This window comes from Erinaceus europaeus, chromosome 18, assembly GCF_950295315.1.
Source record: "Erinaceus europaeus chromosome 18, mEriEur2.1, whole genome shotgun sequence".
NCBI lineage: Eukaryota > Metazoa > Chordata > Mammalia > Eulipotyphla > Erinaceidae > Erinaceus > Erinaceus europaeus.
In genome coordinates, this window is record NC_080179.1 from 59,044,160 (window position 1) to 59,061,491 (window position 17,332).

Consider the following 17,332-nt stretch of genomic DNA (forward strand, 5'->3'; position numbering starts at 1 on the left):
AGGGAGGCCCTGTGCTGACACCAGGGGACAGAGAACTAAGAAAGAAACTCAGGAGAAGATCTATACCTCGGTGGCCTAGTGGTGGGACTGTGATAGTTTCTTTGCATAACCACTGGATTATCTCTGCCCCACTCTGCTTTATCTCTTAGTCAGGAGTCAGTGATTAAGCTAAGATGTGTACTTATAATTTAAAAGCACTCAGGCTCCCATAGCCTACAGTGAAGAAAAAGAACAAAAGAGGCATTTAAGCCACTGAGCTACAACTCAGGGGTTAAAATCCAGAAATCAATTCCTTTTACTATAGCAACAAAAACAATAAAATATCTAGGAATAAACCTAACCAAAGAAGTGAAAGACTTGTATACTGAAAGTTATGAGTCACTACTCAAGGAAATTGAAAAAGACACACATAAATGGAAAGATATTCCATGATCATAGGTTGGCAGAATTAACATAATCAAAATGAATATACTACCCAGAGCCATATATAAATTTAATGCTACCCCATCAAGATCTCAAACAGATTTTTAGGAGAAAAATAAATAAATAAATAAATAAATCAAACCCTTTGAAATCACTTAAACTCCCATCATCTCACAAATACTAGAGGAAATAAATTCAAATGAACTCAGTCCTTTCTCACACTCAAACATGTTTCATATGGGATTTCACTTTAAAATTAGTTATAATTCCCCTATGATATGAAAGAAGACTTAATTTCTTCAACTGAATTATTCAAATGAATCTTCTACCACAAGGTAAAAAGTCTTTATGAGACAAGTTTAAACTCCAACAAGATAAGTTAAAAAAAAAAAAAATGAAAGACTAAAATACACTTAAAGACACTTTAAATTGATTTTCGTAAGAATCCAGTCCCCCAAGTCTATGCGGGGTTAGCATATGCTTAGAATGTAGAAAATTAAAGAAGAATATCATTTCCTTACACGGTTGCAGGAGCACCAATAATAAAAAGCTGTAATATACAAAATCAGTTTCTCTTAAAAAGTGTCAGAAGTCTGTCATCTATCTTGAAATTATGTTTTCTGGGCGAGAAAGAATACACTATCATTTTTCTTGGAGATATTTCACACAAGAAGCTAAAAAGAATTGAAGGGCATATTTAATGAACTTCTAATTCTCAGGACTACTGATTTTAAAAAAAGTTGATTCCAATTTTTTCTTTTTTTTAATATTTATTTATTCCCTTTTGTTGCGCTTTTTTTTAATTGTTGTTGTCATTGTTGGATAGGACAGAGAGAAATGGAGAGAGGAGGGGAAGACAGAGAGGGGGAGAGAAAGATAGACACCTGCAGACCTGCTTCACCGCCTGTGAAGCAACTCCCCTCCAAGTGGGGAGCCGGGGGCTCGAACCAGGATCCTTACGCCGGTCCTTGCACTTTGTGCCACCTCCTCTTAACCCGATGCACTACCACCCAACTCCCCCACCTGTTTCTTTTCCTTTCTCTCTTTTCTCTTCTTTTTTATCTTTTCTTTTTCTTTTTTCTTTCTCTTGATCCCACTTTCTTCTCTATGGACTAGAAATGTAAGCAACCCTAACTATATGTTTTTCACGTATTCTGAAAAAAATAAATAAAAAGTGAACTATTACTTTCTTTTTTACTTTTATCATTTTCTTTTTTTTAAAGTATCTTCAGTTCTCGGATAGAGATAGTTAGAAATAGAGAGGGAAAGGGGAGACATAGAGGAAGAGAAACAGAGAGAAATCTGCAGCACTATTTCACCACTTGCAAAGCTATCCCCTTGCAAGTAGGGACCAGGGCTTGAATCTGGGTCCTTGCACACTGTAACATTTGCACTCAACCAGGTGTACCACCACCTGGCCTTCTTTTATCATTTGCTTAAATTTTATTATGATTTTACTGTACAGTTGATGACATGTGAGTATGATTTTTTAAAAAAATGTTTTATACATTTTATTTTAATGAGAGAGAGGAAGTACAGAGAGATCTAAGCTCTGTTTTATAGTGGTTCTGGGGACTGAATCTAGGATCTCACAGCTTCAGGCATGAAAGTCTTTTGCATAACCATTATGCTGCCTCCCCAGTTCCAGTTGCTAGGGCTTGGTGCTGGCACTATGAATCCACCACTCCTGGTGGCTATTTTCCCCCTTTATTCATTTACTTATTTATTTTTATTTTATTCAACACGATGGAGAGCAATTGAGAGAGGAGGGGAGATAGCAAGGGTGAGAGAAAGATGACAGGTTTCTGCAGACCACCCTCACCCCCACTTAGTTCTTTTCCACGAGCATGCAACAGGATCCCAAGGCTCCTATATCCCCCGACATGCTCTTCTTCCCCAGAGCCCGTGCTTTGGTCTAACATACTAAAACGCGGTCCAAGTTTTCTTTTGTGTTTTCCCTTTCTGTCTTTGTTTCTTAAGTTCCACTTATGAGTGAGATAACCCAGTTTTTAACACATAGTTGAAGACCTAGTACAATTATGGGAAGGCAAGATAATGGTAATTTCCACTCCTGGAGTAGAAAAAAAATGTCTGAGGCCTACACTGTTAGAGAACCCTATTATAGAAGTGGGACAAGATCATTCGGCAGATCCCATCCTTGAGAGGACAGGACATAATGCCTGTCTAAGACTGAAGATGAAGCAATGCAACAGAGGATGGCCTATCTACATCTTCCCCTTTACATTCTCTTCCAAAGTTACATGCTGCATCTGATTCATGCTCAATAAAACTTATACATAATCATGAGACAAATGATACCTTTTCTCATTCCTACACCTTCATTTGTTACTGATTATTGGAACTTGATGGCCTTATAATCAACAGGAGCAGAAAACAGATTATTACATATAAACCAATATAAATAAATCAAATATAAATAAAACAAATATAAACATTTGTTCTGTGTATAAATTATTTCCCTTCATTTTTATTTTATAGAAATATTCAGGAAGACACTTAGTCTCTCAACGAATTAACAATAATAGCACAAGGAATATCTTTAGTTTTAAAATATTTATTTATTTTCTCTTTTTTAGTGAGAGATATACAGAGACAGAGAGACAGAAAGAGAAAAAGAGAGAGACAAAGAGAAAGACTAAAGCACTGATCAACTGTGCCTTATAGTGGTGCTGAGGATTGAACCTAGAACCTCAGAGCCTCAGGCATGAAAGTCTTTTGCATAATTCTTATACTCAGTCTCCAGCTCAGAATTTCTTTTACATTCTAGAGGGTTTGAAATTTAGTGCAGTGGTAGAACATGTGTTTCACATATATGATTTTTGGGATTTGATCTTCAGACTATATATATATATATATATATATATAGAGAGAGAGAGAGAGAGAGAGAGAGAGAGAGAACGACAAAGAGGGGGAGAGAATATATATATATATTCTAGGGTCATGCTTCACTGTGGGTGGTGAAAGAACATTTCAGACAAGCACAATGCTACAATATGTGTGTCATGCTTATTCACAGACTTACGCCAGAAACTTTCCCCTTATCTTCAATATATTAAAGGCATTGAACTCACACTTTTAAAGATATAAACTCATACTGTGACCCAGTAGTTGCTACCAAAGGTAGAGCCTCTCACTTGTGAGTATGAGCTTCCCAAACCTGATCCTCTGCATTGAATGTGCTAAAGTGGTACTACTGCTCTCTCAGCAGTTCATTCCTCTCCCATGCCCCTTTATTTGCACTGAACTATTTGACAGTACTGTTGTAATGTAGATTTCTCCTAATAAAAATTATAATACAATTACTTACAATTGACTCAAGTCACAAAATGAAGCTTGTCCACTTAAAGGTGGCCACACATTTGAGCTAGAATCAGATATAAAACAAACTGAGAAACAGTCTTTCTTTCCAGTCGGTGCTTAACATCAAGTAGTGAGTGCAATCGGACTCTAAGAGTGGATTAAGGTTGATTAAAATCGCCTGTTTTTAATTGCTCTACTTAATTTATGAGCCATCTGGAACAAATTTCATGGAAATTAAAGCCATAAGAGTAGTTTGACGTTTCAACTTGAGTACATTTGAAACTTTTTTGCTGATTTTTTTTCAGAGTAATTACAATTTCCTAATGACTCACACAAAGCTATAACCTGGCTCTGTACTGGTAAATGTGTGGTAAAGCAGCTGTCTAATAGACTGAAAATGCACCAACTCCTACTGTCATTTGAATATCAACTTGGAAAGGTGTGTCAAAAACAACAAAATATTAAAACTCTGATTCACTGATTCTCCTTCTAGTGAACTATTATAATAATGATGTGTGCAAATTGGAACTATATTAGGATATCATCACAGTGACATTAGTATGATACTGGAAACAACTGAAATATCCCATTGTAGGGTAATTATCCACACAGTAGAATAATACAGTCATTGAAATGGTTTTTGAAGAGCTTGCATTTATATATGTGTGCTTGTATAAATACACATATTTCAATGTGAAAAGGAGTAATATGTGTGTTCATTTGTATGCACATATATGTGTAATAAAATATTTAGACATCAGGCATGGAAGGTCAACCTTTCAGCTCCAATACTCTGGTGAGACCTTTTCTAGCTCACAGGACCCCTTAATTCTATTTTGGGTGGTACACTTCCTAACAAAGCTATAGAATCTAGATATAGACTAAGGCCCATGAGCTAGGGCACATGTGTGCATAAGTTAGGGGAAAATATATACTTTAAAAGTGCACAATAGTTTGCAGTGACTCAGTAAGTACAGCAAACAAGTAGAAAGATCTAAAAAAAAAGATACCATAAAGTACTTAATCAAATAATTACTACTTAGACCTAGACACCCTCCTCACCTACTTCGTTTCACTTCCCTCAATCACTCTAAGTCTAATGTGTTAGATAAAGTAAGGACTACAAACGCTAGATAAGGGCAAGAGACCAGAACACTTTAATCATGTCGCTTTGTGTCACTACCAGGCCACCCCATCATCCAGGGCTCTAGTCAGGAAATCCTGGGATTCCCACATAGGTATGATGGACCTAGACCTCTTCTAACAGATCCCTCTCTCCACTATCACTGGTCATCTCCATCAGGAACAACATCATAAACCCTCTTGTGGGCCTCTCCAGACCTTGCCTTCAGTGTGGAACAATGGTAGAAACTGCTCCACTCTCTAAAGGGAGGCTGAGTCAACATACTCTGCCACTTGAGGAAGACCGGCCTTGAAAAGAGTGCAGCCTAGAATGTTCATAGCTGCGACCATGGAATGTGAGCTCATCCCTACAGAAATGCAGAGGCTACCACAGGCTCCCTTGCTTGAATATCAATATATATGGGTCCCAGATCAGAATAATGGGGTTAATGGCATTTATATAATTTTCTTGTATCTGGGATCTACTCTCTGCCTTGATCCAACTTACTAGTCCTATATCCAACTCGAACACCATCTCCCCAGACAGTACCTTTAGCCCATTTACATGGTAGCTATTGGGTTCAGGCAAAAATTAGTAAATTCATGGGCTCTTTGGAACATACATAAAATAGACTTTCTAGCTTGTTCTAAAGTAGAAAGCCCAAATCTCATCTTCTTACCTGTAGGTTCCTGATTACTAAATAATTGGTTCTGCTTTATATCTTACTGTTTTTCAGTCTTAAGTTGCAGATGCTACCATGACACCAACCTGACTTCACTGGATGGATGACCTCACCAATGTGCCCCAGAACCCCATCTTTCCAGACTCTGCCCCACTAGGGAAAGATAGAAACAGGAGAGGGGCATGGATCAACCTGCCAATGCCCTTGTTCAGTGGAGAAGCAATTACAGAAGCCAGACCTCCCACCTTCTGCACCAAACAATGATTCTGGGTCCATATTCCTAGAGGGAGAAAGAATAGGAAAGCTTCCAATGGATGGGGATGGGATAGGGAACTCTGGTGGTGGGAATTGTATGGCATTGTACTCCTCTTATCATACAATCTCATCAACCAATAAAAGTAAGTCAATAAAAAAGAAAGAAATCCTAAAATTCAAAATGCAAGAAATATGTGGAGAATACAGGTCATAATGAAATATATAATGAACATGTATATATAATTATTGTTGAAAACAAATGGGTATTGACCAAGTGGTGCTGCACCCAGTTAATCGTACACATTACCATACATAAGGACCTGAGTCTGAGCCCCTGTTCCCCACCTGAAGGGAGCACTTCACAAGTGGTGAAGTAGGTCTGTAGCTGTTTCTTTTTCTCTCTTTCTCTATTGCCCCTCCCCTCTCAATTTCACTCTCTTCTATCAAGAATAATAAAAAGGAAAATTAAAAAAAAAGAAGAATGAATAAATGGCCACTGGTAGTGGTTGATTTGTAGTGCCAGCACTGAGCCCCAGCAATAACCCTGGAGGCAAGAAAAAAAAAAAGGATAAATGTTTTTACAAACATAAGAAGAAGAAATTATTGCACAATTCATATTACAAATAACCAATTATCTTAATCTTACATTTTCTTTAACAAGAATTGGAAAATTTTAACAATTATTAGATTTGCACAACTTTAGATTTAAAGATATTTTGTATTGAAACCAACTTCACAATTGAAAAAATTGAATTTACATGTTCTTTAAAGCACACCCATTCTTTGATGATATATCTTATAATATCAGGTAATCAACTAACAATTAAAAATGTTATTGATATCCTTATTAAGATAATATGATATTGCAAAGTCACTTATATGTCTCAGCTTCATCTCTGGAATGACATAAAAATAACTTAAATAATAGGATGAGTGTTGAATGAAGTTTTATCTGTAAACTCAATAAACTTGGTTCCCAGATCATCACTCCCTTTGTTTATCTCTGCCTTCATACAGAGAAAAGTATAGAGTACTTTATAAATTCTAAAATGCATTTCTTCCCATTGTATCATATCTTAGCTTTGTGGCATAGATATATTTGTATTTTTATATATAATAATGGTATATCTTAAAGGAAATGGTGTATTGCACTCAACTAATGATTACATTATTTTGATCTTGAAGATGATATCCTAATGCAACTACATATTTTTACACATGCTCTATGTAGAATTTATATTTATCTGACTTGTATAGTTATCAGAAGAGCCTTTCTCTAGTTATGTTTTTAAAGTTATTTTTACATATTACCATATTGCAGAAGATAGGCTTAAACTGGAGTTCAGCTACAAAGAATGTTCCAAATGAACTGTAGCTATAACAAATAATATATATTAGCCAGATGATTCCAAAATGAATAGAATTTCATATACCTGATATGTGCATTTGCATTTGTTATATGCAAAGCAGCATACTTAACAGAAAATGGGTTACAGATGTGAGATAGAATGTAGGAATTTATACTTCTGGTTCTGAGGACACTTGTACTCAACTTCTCTAAGCAATCATTTTCTTCCATTTGAAAAAAATATAGTTATAGACTATATTTTAGTTATAGAGAATATATTGATATTCTCAGGAGTCTATGCTGGGAAATGTGATTGTTGCCCTAATCAACCCAGATCATATTTCATTGGAGAGAACTATATTAAGCTCCTCAGTTTCCTGGATGTAGGCATTTGTATTAAAAAACCAAGTTAAAAAACTATGCACTTCTATTCAGTAATAATAAGCTTCTTGGTTTGCTTATAAGATTTTTTGACTTCTCATACTAGAAGTGCAAGTTGCCCTTTGGAACTAGGAATAGGGCACAGCAATTTGTTTTCATTTCTGTGCAATCAAGAAGAGTTCAGTAGAGGAGGCTTTATTTCATAAACCATGTTATGAAAGAGGAAAGAATGTTTCTTTAACGTTCTCTCCCATTAAGTGTTCAGTAATCCATATTACCTAGTTCACAGGCAAGTTTTTTTTTTAATTTTTGTTCTAATGGCAGCAAGATCAATGATACAATATTAAGAAAGGTGATATTAAATAAGTCTGTCACTAACTTACTGCATGACTTTGGGCAAGTCAGGTCTTCTCTGTAGATAATGATGACTTACAATTCTTTCTAATTTATCTTCTGGCTTCCAAAGAATATATTGTAGATACCTACTGGACAATTTGAAACTTGAGATTTATTTTATACATGGTCCAGTAAGAATGAACAAATTATTACTAGAACTAACAGGACATAAAAATGGGAAGACCAGGTCAACTGCAGTAATAACTTATCAAAGAAAAGCTTTTGGAAGTAGATAATATTTGAAGTGATAAAACCAAAGGTTATACAAAACACTTTTTTTCCCTGATTTAATAATGATAAACAAGACCATAGTATAAGAGGGGTACAATTTCATACAATTCCCACCACCAGAATTGCATACACCATCCCCTCTGTTGGAAGCTTTCCTGTTCTTTATCCTTCTGAGAGCATGGAACCAAGATCATTATGGCGTGCAGAAGGTGGAAGGTCTACCTTCTGTAACTGCTTCTTTTCTGGATATTGGCATTGGCAGGTTGATCCATACTCCCAGTCTATTTCTATCTTTCCCTAGTCTGGCAGGGCTCTGGAAATGTGGGGTTCCAGGACACAATGGCGAGGTCATCTGTCCAGTAAAGTCAGGTTGGCATTATAGTAGCACCCGCAATTTGGTGGTTGAAAGCATTAAGATATAAAACAGAACAAACTGTTGACTAATCAGGAGTCTAAAGGTAAGACTATAGCAGATGAGACTTAGGGTCTCCATTTTGGAAAAAAACTAATAGGTCTATTCTAAGTATATTCCAGGGAGCCTAAGACTTTACTAATTTTTGTTTGAGCTCATCAGCTAACATGCAGGTGGGCTAAAGGTACTGTCTGAAGAAATGGTGTTAGAGTTGGAAATAAGACTAGAAAGCTGGATCAAGGAAGAGAGTAGCTCCCAAATATGGGAAGAATACAGAGGGAGTCTGATGGTAGGGCAGGGGGTTAAGCGCAGGTGGCCCAAAGAGTAAGGACAATGTAAAGATCCCGGCTCCAGCCCCTGGCTCCCCACCTGCAGGGGAGTCACTTCACAAGCAGTGAAGCAGGTCTGCAGGTGTCTGTCTTTCTCTCCCCCTCTCTGCCTTCCACTCCTCTCTCCATTTCTCTCTGTCTTAACCAACAGCAATGACATCAATAATAACTACAACAATAAAAATGTATATACATATAGTTATCTGTATTCCCCACTAATTTGATCTGGTGCTCATATTCAGCACAGGAGCCTGTGTAACCTCTGCATCCTGTAGGTATGAGCTCGCATTCTGTAGTCATAGTTAGGAACATTCTAGGCTGTACTCATTGTAGGACCTGTCTTCCTTGAGTGGCAGAATATTTTGACCCAACCTCCCTTGGATAATGGGGTAGTCCATACCAATGTTGATCCACTGTTGGTATGTTTCTAGTTCTGCTTCTGGGATCCCTTCTGTTACATTGCTTGACGTTGTGGTCTATTTACATGGTCATTCTGTTACATTGGTTTGGTCTCACTCCCCTGTCTCCGGGAGATTTTGGTTTAGTCTTTGCCTTTTCACATTTCTCTCTTCTCCCCGGCCCTATCTTGTGTACTTCCTTGGTTGCGGACTCTGCCGCTGGAGGAGAGAGAGGCAGCAGAGAACTGGGTTGTGATTAGATTAGATTAGTTTTTTGAACCATTTGCTTGTGAATAAAGAAATACTACTTCTCCACTCAGCTATGTGTCCCTGGTTGTCTGTCTCCCACTGCGAAGCAGCCCAGCATACTGATGCCGTGAATTTTGGCAACAATCCACAATGAGGGCAAGGTCCTGTAGAGTCCCACAAGAGGGTCCACTATATTATTCCTAATGGAGATGACCAGTGACAGTGCAGAGAGGGATCTATTAGGGGTCTAGGCCCATTATGTATGTGTAAAATCCCAGGATCTGGGATGATGGGGTAGCCTGGTAGTGACCACAAAAGCCATCATTAAAGTATGCCAGTCTCTTGCCCTTATTCAGCTTTTGTAGTTTTTACCATGTCTGACAAGGCTAGTCCTGAAATGACTGAAGGCAGTGAAATAGGAAGTACGTGAGGAGAATATCTGGGTCTAAGAAGAAACCATTTGATTAAGTACTTTATGGCACCTAATAAAAAAGTGTTTCTTTTAGGTCTTTCTACTTGCTTGTCGCACTTATTAAGTCACTGAAAACTATTGTGCACTTTTACATTAATGTATATATTTTCCCTTAACTTATACACATATGTGCACATGATGAAATACTTTTCTGTAAAAACTGCACACAGCACCAACAGATCAGAGTTATAGTTTAAATTTCTATTATTTTGGCAAAGGTTTTTTTGTTATTGTTATTATTATTATTTTATTTTACTTTTTGACATGAAACTTACTCTGGGGTAATGAACACTGTCTCAATTTAACTATTGACTTAACCTAAGTAAAATATATATATATATATATATATATATATATACTTTGAACAATTTTTTCTCCATCTTTTTGTGTGCCACTAATTATCTTCTAAAGGCAGCTACATAAGGTACACATATTTGTGGGAAGGTTAAATTGAAAGATAACATTTATATAGAAATTAAAGAACAGGAAGAAAATATTAAGGTAATAATTGGTGGTAATTGGTAATAAGCTTTAATCATAGAGTAGGAGTTTATTCTGTGAGCTCTTTATAACATTTAAGTAGAAATACAAAGTTATATAACTATTTGTAAAGTACATTATATTATCAAAAATCGTAGTTTAATCTCAGCTTCACTGTTAATTAACTGTGTTTTTTGAGAAATTATTAAGTTCACATATCCACTAACTAGGGGATTCTTCTTAATAGAGTTTGTATAATAATGTGTACACAATGCCCATGAATCGCCATGTAAATACTGTATGCTAACAAATGATTATGAAGTTATTTAATTTTAATTAACAGCTCTTAAATTGTTTTTGCATACCTATAAAGTTTTTATCTTTGCATATGAATATTAACAAAAGCTAATATATGTATTTATTTTATGTTGATATGGAGACGGTTATAAACTTCCCATATATTTTACATATAATCACTCAGAATTCCATATATATAACACACTGTGGTAAAATGGATGGTCAGCATACACCATACAATATAATTTGATTTTTACCATGAAAAGAAAACTTAAAGTATTAGAGAAATATGTACCAAATTTAAAATAATCTGAATTTGCTGAAATAAAATGGCCGTAAGTATTTATCATGGAGACAATAAATAGCAGAAAAGAAGAAACATACATTTTCAGTGGCTCCATAGATCTCTTATCCAAGAAGTGTGGTGTATACCATTGAAGCCTACAGAGCTCACTGACCATGCTCAGGAAGCAGCAATACAATAGTACAAACAACTGTCGCTCATTGACGTCACTAACAGTGGGGTTTTAAGGTCTTACCTTGAGCTTTCTTTGAGGAAGCTAGTTGAAACTACTGAAGCACATATGTCTCCTTGTTGACTCTCTCTAGGGTTGGTTTCTCCTGCTGTGCTACAGGTACACCTGAAATGAGCAGTAATTTCATTATTTTAGCTGTCTCTTCTATAAAAATTTTTATCTAATGCCTTTTGTGGTAAAGTATATACACATGAGCTGCATAAACCGAAACAAGTATGTGAAAAGATGTAAAATAAAGGTTTGTTTCAAAAAACAGAAATGCAAGCAGATTAGTTTCATATATTTACAAAAATAAAACAATTTAAAAAGCACAGAATCTCACATTATTGAATTCATTGTTTTACATTTCCTTCATTGTACTTCTTTCTCACAGATAAAAAAAGTCAATTAATAAGCAAAATTATAGAAAAGCTTGTTATTCACAAGAGATTTCAAATCACTTTATTTGGATTATTTGGGAAAAGAGAGAAAGTTTTTTGCTGTTTTTCCTTAACACCACGGACAGTTTTTTTTCTTTTCCAAGCTTGAAGTAATTGGTTTTGTGCACTATTATTATTGTGTATTTTTTAAAAGAAAATAAATAAATTAAAGATAATACATACACTCACATCAAATTAGTATGCATGTCTGAGTATTATAAAAAAAATTCAAACAGAATTGGGAGCTTTTGCACTAGGGAATATATTTACTGAAGCTGAAAGTACCCTCTGTATGAATAAGTTCCCCAAAATATCTTGGCAAAAACTGTGCTCAGACTCATTTAAAACACCACACTTTCTATGAATTATCTATGCTTGTCAAATTCTTCAAACTATACTGCAAGCTACTTGTCATAGTATTACCCTATTTTGTGATACTTGTTTGAAGCATGCTTTCAAATTTTCAAAATTTAAGCAGTATTTTAATGTACAATAGTCACTAAATTCATTTTCTATTGCTATTATGTATACTAATTGCATTAAATAAGAACATTTCTAAACACTATGGTATTTATGTATATATATTATAAAATAGCTTAGATTCCTCCATTGATTTTAATTTCTTGTAAATTATTCTGATTCCTAGTTTTTCAACACTTATGGATATTTTATATGCAAAAGTTCAAGTTTTGATCTTTAAAAATATGTTTTGATATAGGCAAGGAAATAAATTGGTAAGTCTAACAAATTAATCCTAGATAGGTTTAGATTTCTCCATATTATTCTGATGTGCTCACAGTTTTAAGGACCAGTAACTTGTATAAGAAAAGGTGACTAGTATAAAGGCTACTAGTACAGATGTGCTTAAGTGAAATTTAAGGCAGTGTACCACTGGCATTTAGGAGAGGCTGAAATCAGCATACGAGAAAACTTTGGAAGCTTTTATTTTTGTATGTTCCTTTTAGTCTTTTCCAGTAAGGTTTTTCTGCTTTTTAATCCACAGGAATGAAGTGCCACAGCCTGAATTGACTCACTCCTGATTTAGCCAGAAGTGGAAAATTCTGAGCTCCAGTCAGGAAGGAGAATAAGCTTGACAACTATGGTGCCAAATAATAACTCTTAAAACACTCAGCTGTGGTTAGGGTCTAGGCTTATGTTTTGTGCAGTGACTTTTCTCATGAGTTTGGCTATAAAATGATAGAGGCTGAGAAGGGAATATGGGGACACAATCCTAAATTGATGAAAATAACATTTAATTTAATGTGAGTCCTCTAATCGGAAGCACTATCTACATAGTGGTAAATTAGAATATACAGTATATGAAGATTTTGAATATTCAGCTGAAAAGTAAATTTGGAAAATGAATGAAACTATTAGCTTTATCTATGTTCAATCACTATCTAGACCCAAATAAAGTTCTGCAGTGAAATATTGGTTCTTCATTGATATTTCTCCTGATCATTAATATTGTCATATAGATTCCTTCTCTGTGACTGTATATGCGCACAGATTCTATCAGTTAGTAGCTCTTATTACTTTTTGTACCATGTTGCCATTATTCATAATTATGGAATGCTATTTCTTTTTTTCTTTTCTTTTTTCTTTTTATTTTTGCCTCCACAGTAATTGTTGGGGCTTGGTGCAGGCTCTACAAATCCATTGCTCCTGGAGCCCATTTTGTCATATATATACATATATATATATATATATATATATATATATATATAGAGAGAGAGAGAGAGAGAGAGAGAGGGAGAATTGAGAGAGGCAGGAAAGGTAGGGGGATATAAAGACACCTGTAGACCTGCTTCACCACTCACTTGATGTGCTACTGCCCTGCTTTTGGAATTTTTTTTCCATTGTTTTTTTTTAATGTAGTCCTAGAGGAATGAGAAAATGTCATAAATATCTCCTAGCTCAGACACAAATTCAATCAATCTGAGTAAGGTTCCTTGAAAGTATGAAAAGAGGTATATCTATGCAAGAATTATAAAATCACAACAAATTACACATTTTAAATATTATAAACATAGAGTATGAGGAAAGGACAATTTTAAAAAAGATACCAGACAAATTACCTCTATAATTCTATATTCCTGCATACTTGGCTCACACTATTTTTCTTCTTTTTTTGATGACAGAGAGAAATTAAGAGGAGGATTCCAAGTGCCAGCCCTGAGCCCCTGTAGGCAAAAATAAATAAATAAATATAAAATGAAATAAAAATAATTTTAAAAAACAGTTGGAATTAATTTGGTTCTTCTTGTCATGTGAGTCTCCTCTCAATAATTCTCACAAGGGAGAATTGGTAGTGGTGCATTCCCACAGTTTCTGAATCACTAGAATAGAAATTGAATTGGTAATCAGAAATCTTTCCAAGAATAAAAGTCTATATCAGATGCCTTTACTAGAAAATTCTATAAAACTTTTAAAGAAAAAAAACCAACACTAATTCTCCTCAAACTCTTCTAGGAAATTGAAGAGGGGGCAAGGTTAGATAGCATAATAGCTATACAAAGAGGCTCTCTTGCCTAAGGATTGAAAGTCCTAGGTTCAATTTCCTGCACCACCATAAAGCAGAGCTGACCAGTGGTATGGTAAAAATGAATGAATGAATAAATAAATAAATAAATAAATAAATAAATAAAATAAAAAGAGAAAAAAGGATAAAGAGAAAGAATGAAAAAAGAAAATTGAAAGAGGGCAAGCACTCCAAAGCATGTTCCATAAGGCTAATATCATGTTGTTCACGATGCTACTAAAAAAAGGAAACTATAGACCTAGCTCCCTGATACACATGAACTGAAGCAAAGTGCTTCTTTTTAAATTTTTTATGCTTTTTATTTATAAAAAGGAAACACTAACAAGAACTCTAGGATAAGAGGGGTACAACTCCACACAATTCCCACCACCAGAACTCCGTATCACATTCCCTCCCCTGAAAGGCATATAGAATATTCCTTTTCTTTATTCCTTAAATAATATTCTTTATCCCTCTGGGAGTATGGACCCAGGATCATTATTGGGTGTAGAAGGTGGAAGGTCTGGCTTCTGTAATTGCTTCCCAACTGAATATGGGCATTGGCAAGTCAATCCATACTTCCAGCCTGCCTCTCTCTTTCCCTAGTGGGACAGGGCTCTGGGGAAGTAGGGCTCCAGGACATATTGGTGGGGTTTTCTGTTCAGGGAAGTCCAGTTGGCATCACAGTACATCTGGAACCTGGTGGCTGAAAGAAGAACTAATATAAAAGCAAAATTGTTGACTAATCATGAAACTAACAGCAAGATTAGTGCAGATGAAGATTTGGAGGTCTCCATTTTGTAAATAATTTGTAGGCGTATTTTAGGTATATTCCAAAGGGTCCATGACTGTACTTTTTTTTTTTTTTCTGAGCCTCATATCTGATATGCAGGTGGACCCAAGTTATTGTTTGAAGATATGATGTCATGGCTAGAAAAAGGACCAGAAAGCTGGATCAGGGAAGACAGTAGCTCCTAAATATGGGAAAGGTACATAAATATTGTTGACTGTAAACCCCATCGATTTGATCTGATCTGGGGCCCATATTCAGCTTAGGAGCCTATGCGACTTCTGCATTCCTGTAGATCTGAGCTCCACAGAGTCATGAGTAGGAAGTTTCCAAGCTGCCCCAATTCCAGAACCCATCTTCCTCAGGTGGAAGATAGAGTATGTTGTCCAGCCTTCCTTCCGAGGATGGGACATTCTCTAACATGGTTGATCCATGTTGAGGGCAAGGTCCTAGGGGAGCCCACAAAGGGTCTATTGCATTGTTCCTGATAGGGATGATCAGTAACAATGGAGAGAGGGATTGATTTGAGGTCTTGGCCTGTCTTGTCTGTTTAGGAATCTCAGGACTTCCCGACTAGGGCCCCAGCTTATGGGGTGGCCTGATAGTGACTAAAGAGTCATCATTAAAGTATGCCAGTCTCTTGTCCTTATTCAGCTTTTGCAGTCCTTGCTTTGCTAAGGTTAGCTTTGGAGTGAGTGAGGGAAGTTTAATAGGAGGTAGGTGAGGAGGTTATATACTTCTAAGTAGATACTATTTCATTATGGTGTCTTTTTGGGTCTTTCTACTTGCTTGCTGCATATTCTGACTCACTGAAGACTGCTGTACATTTTTGCTTTCAGGTATATATTTTTCCCTAAATTATGGATACAAGCGAACATATGCTCTATCTCATGGGACCTGATCTATATCTAGGTTTTGGGACTTTGTTAGGAATAACCCACCTGAAAACAACAGATGAATGGCTGAGAAAGCTGTTATATATACACACAATAGAATACTATGCAGCTATTAAGAACAATGAACTCACCTTCTCTGACTTAGCTTGGATGGAGCTAGACGGAATTATGTTAAGTGAGCAAAGTCAGAAAGACAAAGATGACTATGGGATAATCCCACTCATAAACAGAAGTTGAGAAAGAAGAACAAAAAGGGGAACTCAAAGCAGAATTTGACTGAGTGTGGAGTAGGGCACCAAAGTAAAAATTTCTGGGTTGAGGGTGAGGATGGCTATTCAGCTTCACCGGGGATGGGCGGGTGGGGAGATGGGATGGAACACAGTCTTTCAGTGGTAGGAATGGTGTTTATGTACATTCCTATTAACTTGTTGTTGGGTAGTATACCAGCTCCCCCTGGCTTCTGCTTAACCAAGCACTGGTATGCCTGTATAGGGATTGGTTTGACCCCATTCAAAGCGGTCTATTTAAATCACTTTTACATTTACATAAAGCACCACACTCCCTCAAGGGCATTCATTGGTGGTTTAGTGGTAGAATTCTCACCTGCTCCGCCCCCTCTCCTTGTCATACCCTGATTTTCACCAGTCACTTTTCTCTCCACCCTCTCTGTGTCTCATCCTCTTCCCACCCTACTGGGCTAGTATATTTATAAGGACAAGATTGTTTGTAGTTTATTAGTTTAGTTTAGCTTAGCTTGGTATAGATTTTGCTGCGTCCTGCATGAATAAAGAGATACTGCGTACAGCTCAACCATGAGTCCCTGGTCGTCTGTTACCCGCCCATGAAGCCAGCCCGGCGAAAACAACAGGTCGTCTGTCTCCTCTCGCGAAGCCAGCCCGACATAAACAACAACTTGTCATCATATAAATCACTATTTAATTAATACGAGAGTGTAAAAATTGATTGAATGTCTCAAAATTTTTAATGTAAAGACCATAAGCTGAGTTTTTTAAATATTGGTTCTCCAAAAAGATTAGACCAAGGAGAACAGAAGCAACTGATGGTATTACCCTATAAGACACAGATATATACAAATAATGTCAAAGTACATAAATTACAGTGATGTTGTGTATGATACAGCAAGTCCTAAAAAAGGGATTTTCAAAGTTAATAATTTGAATAATTTGATTACAGTAATAACTAACTACTGCCTTCTTAAACACGAAGACAGCAGGAACCTCCTGCCTCCTCTATACAGGCTATATTTCTCCTAATCCTAGAACCTCTAGGGTGGGGCTCACTTTCATACATTCTTCTCTCAATTCATACCAAATGATATTCCATCTGCTAATCTCAGCCTAATCAACACAAGG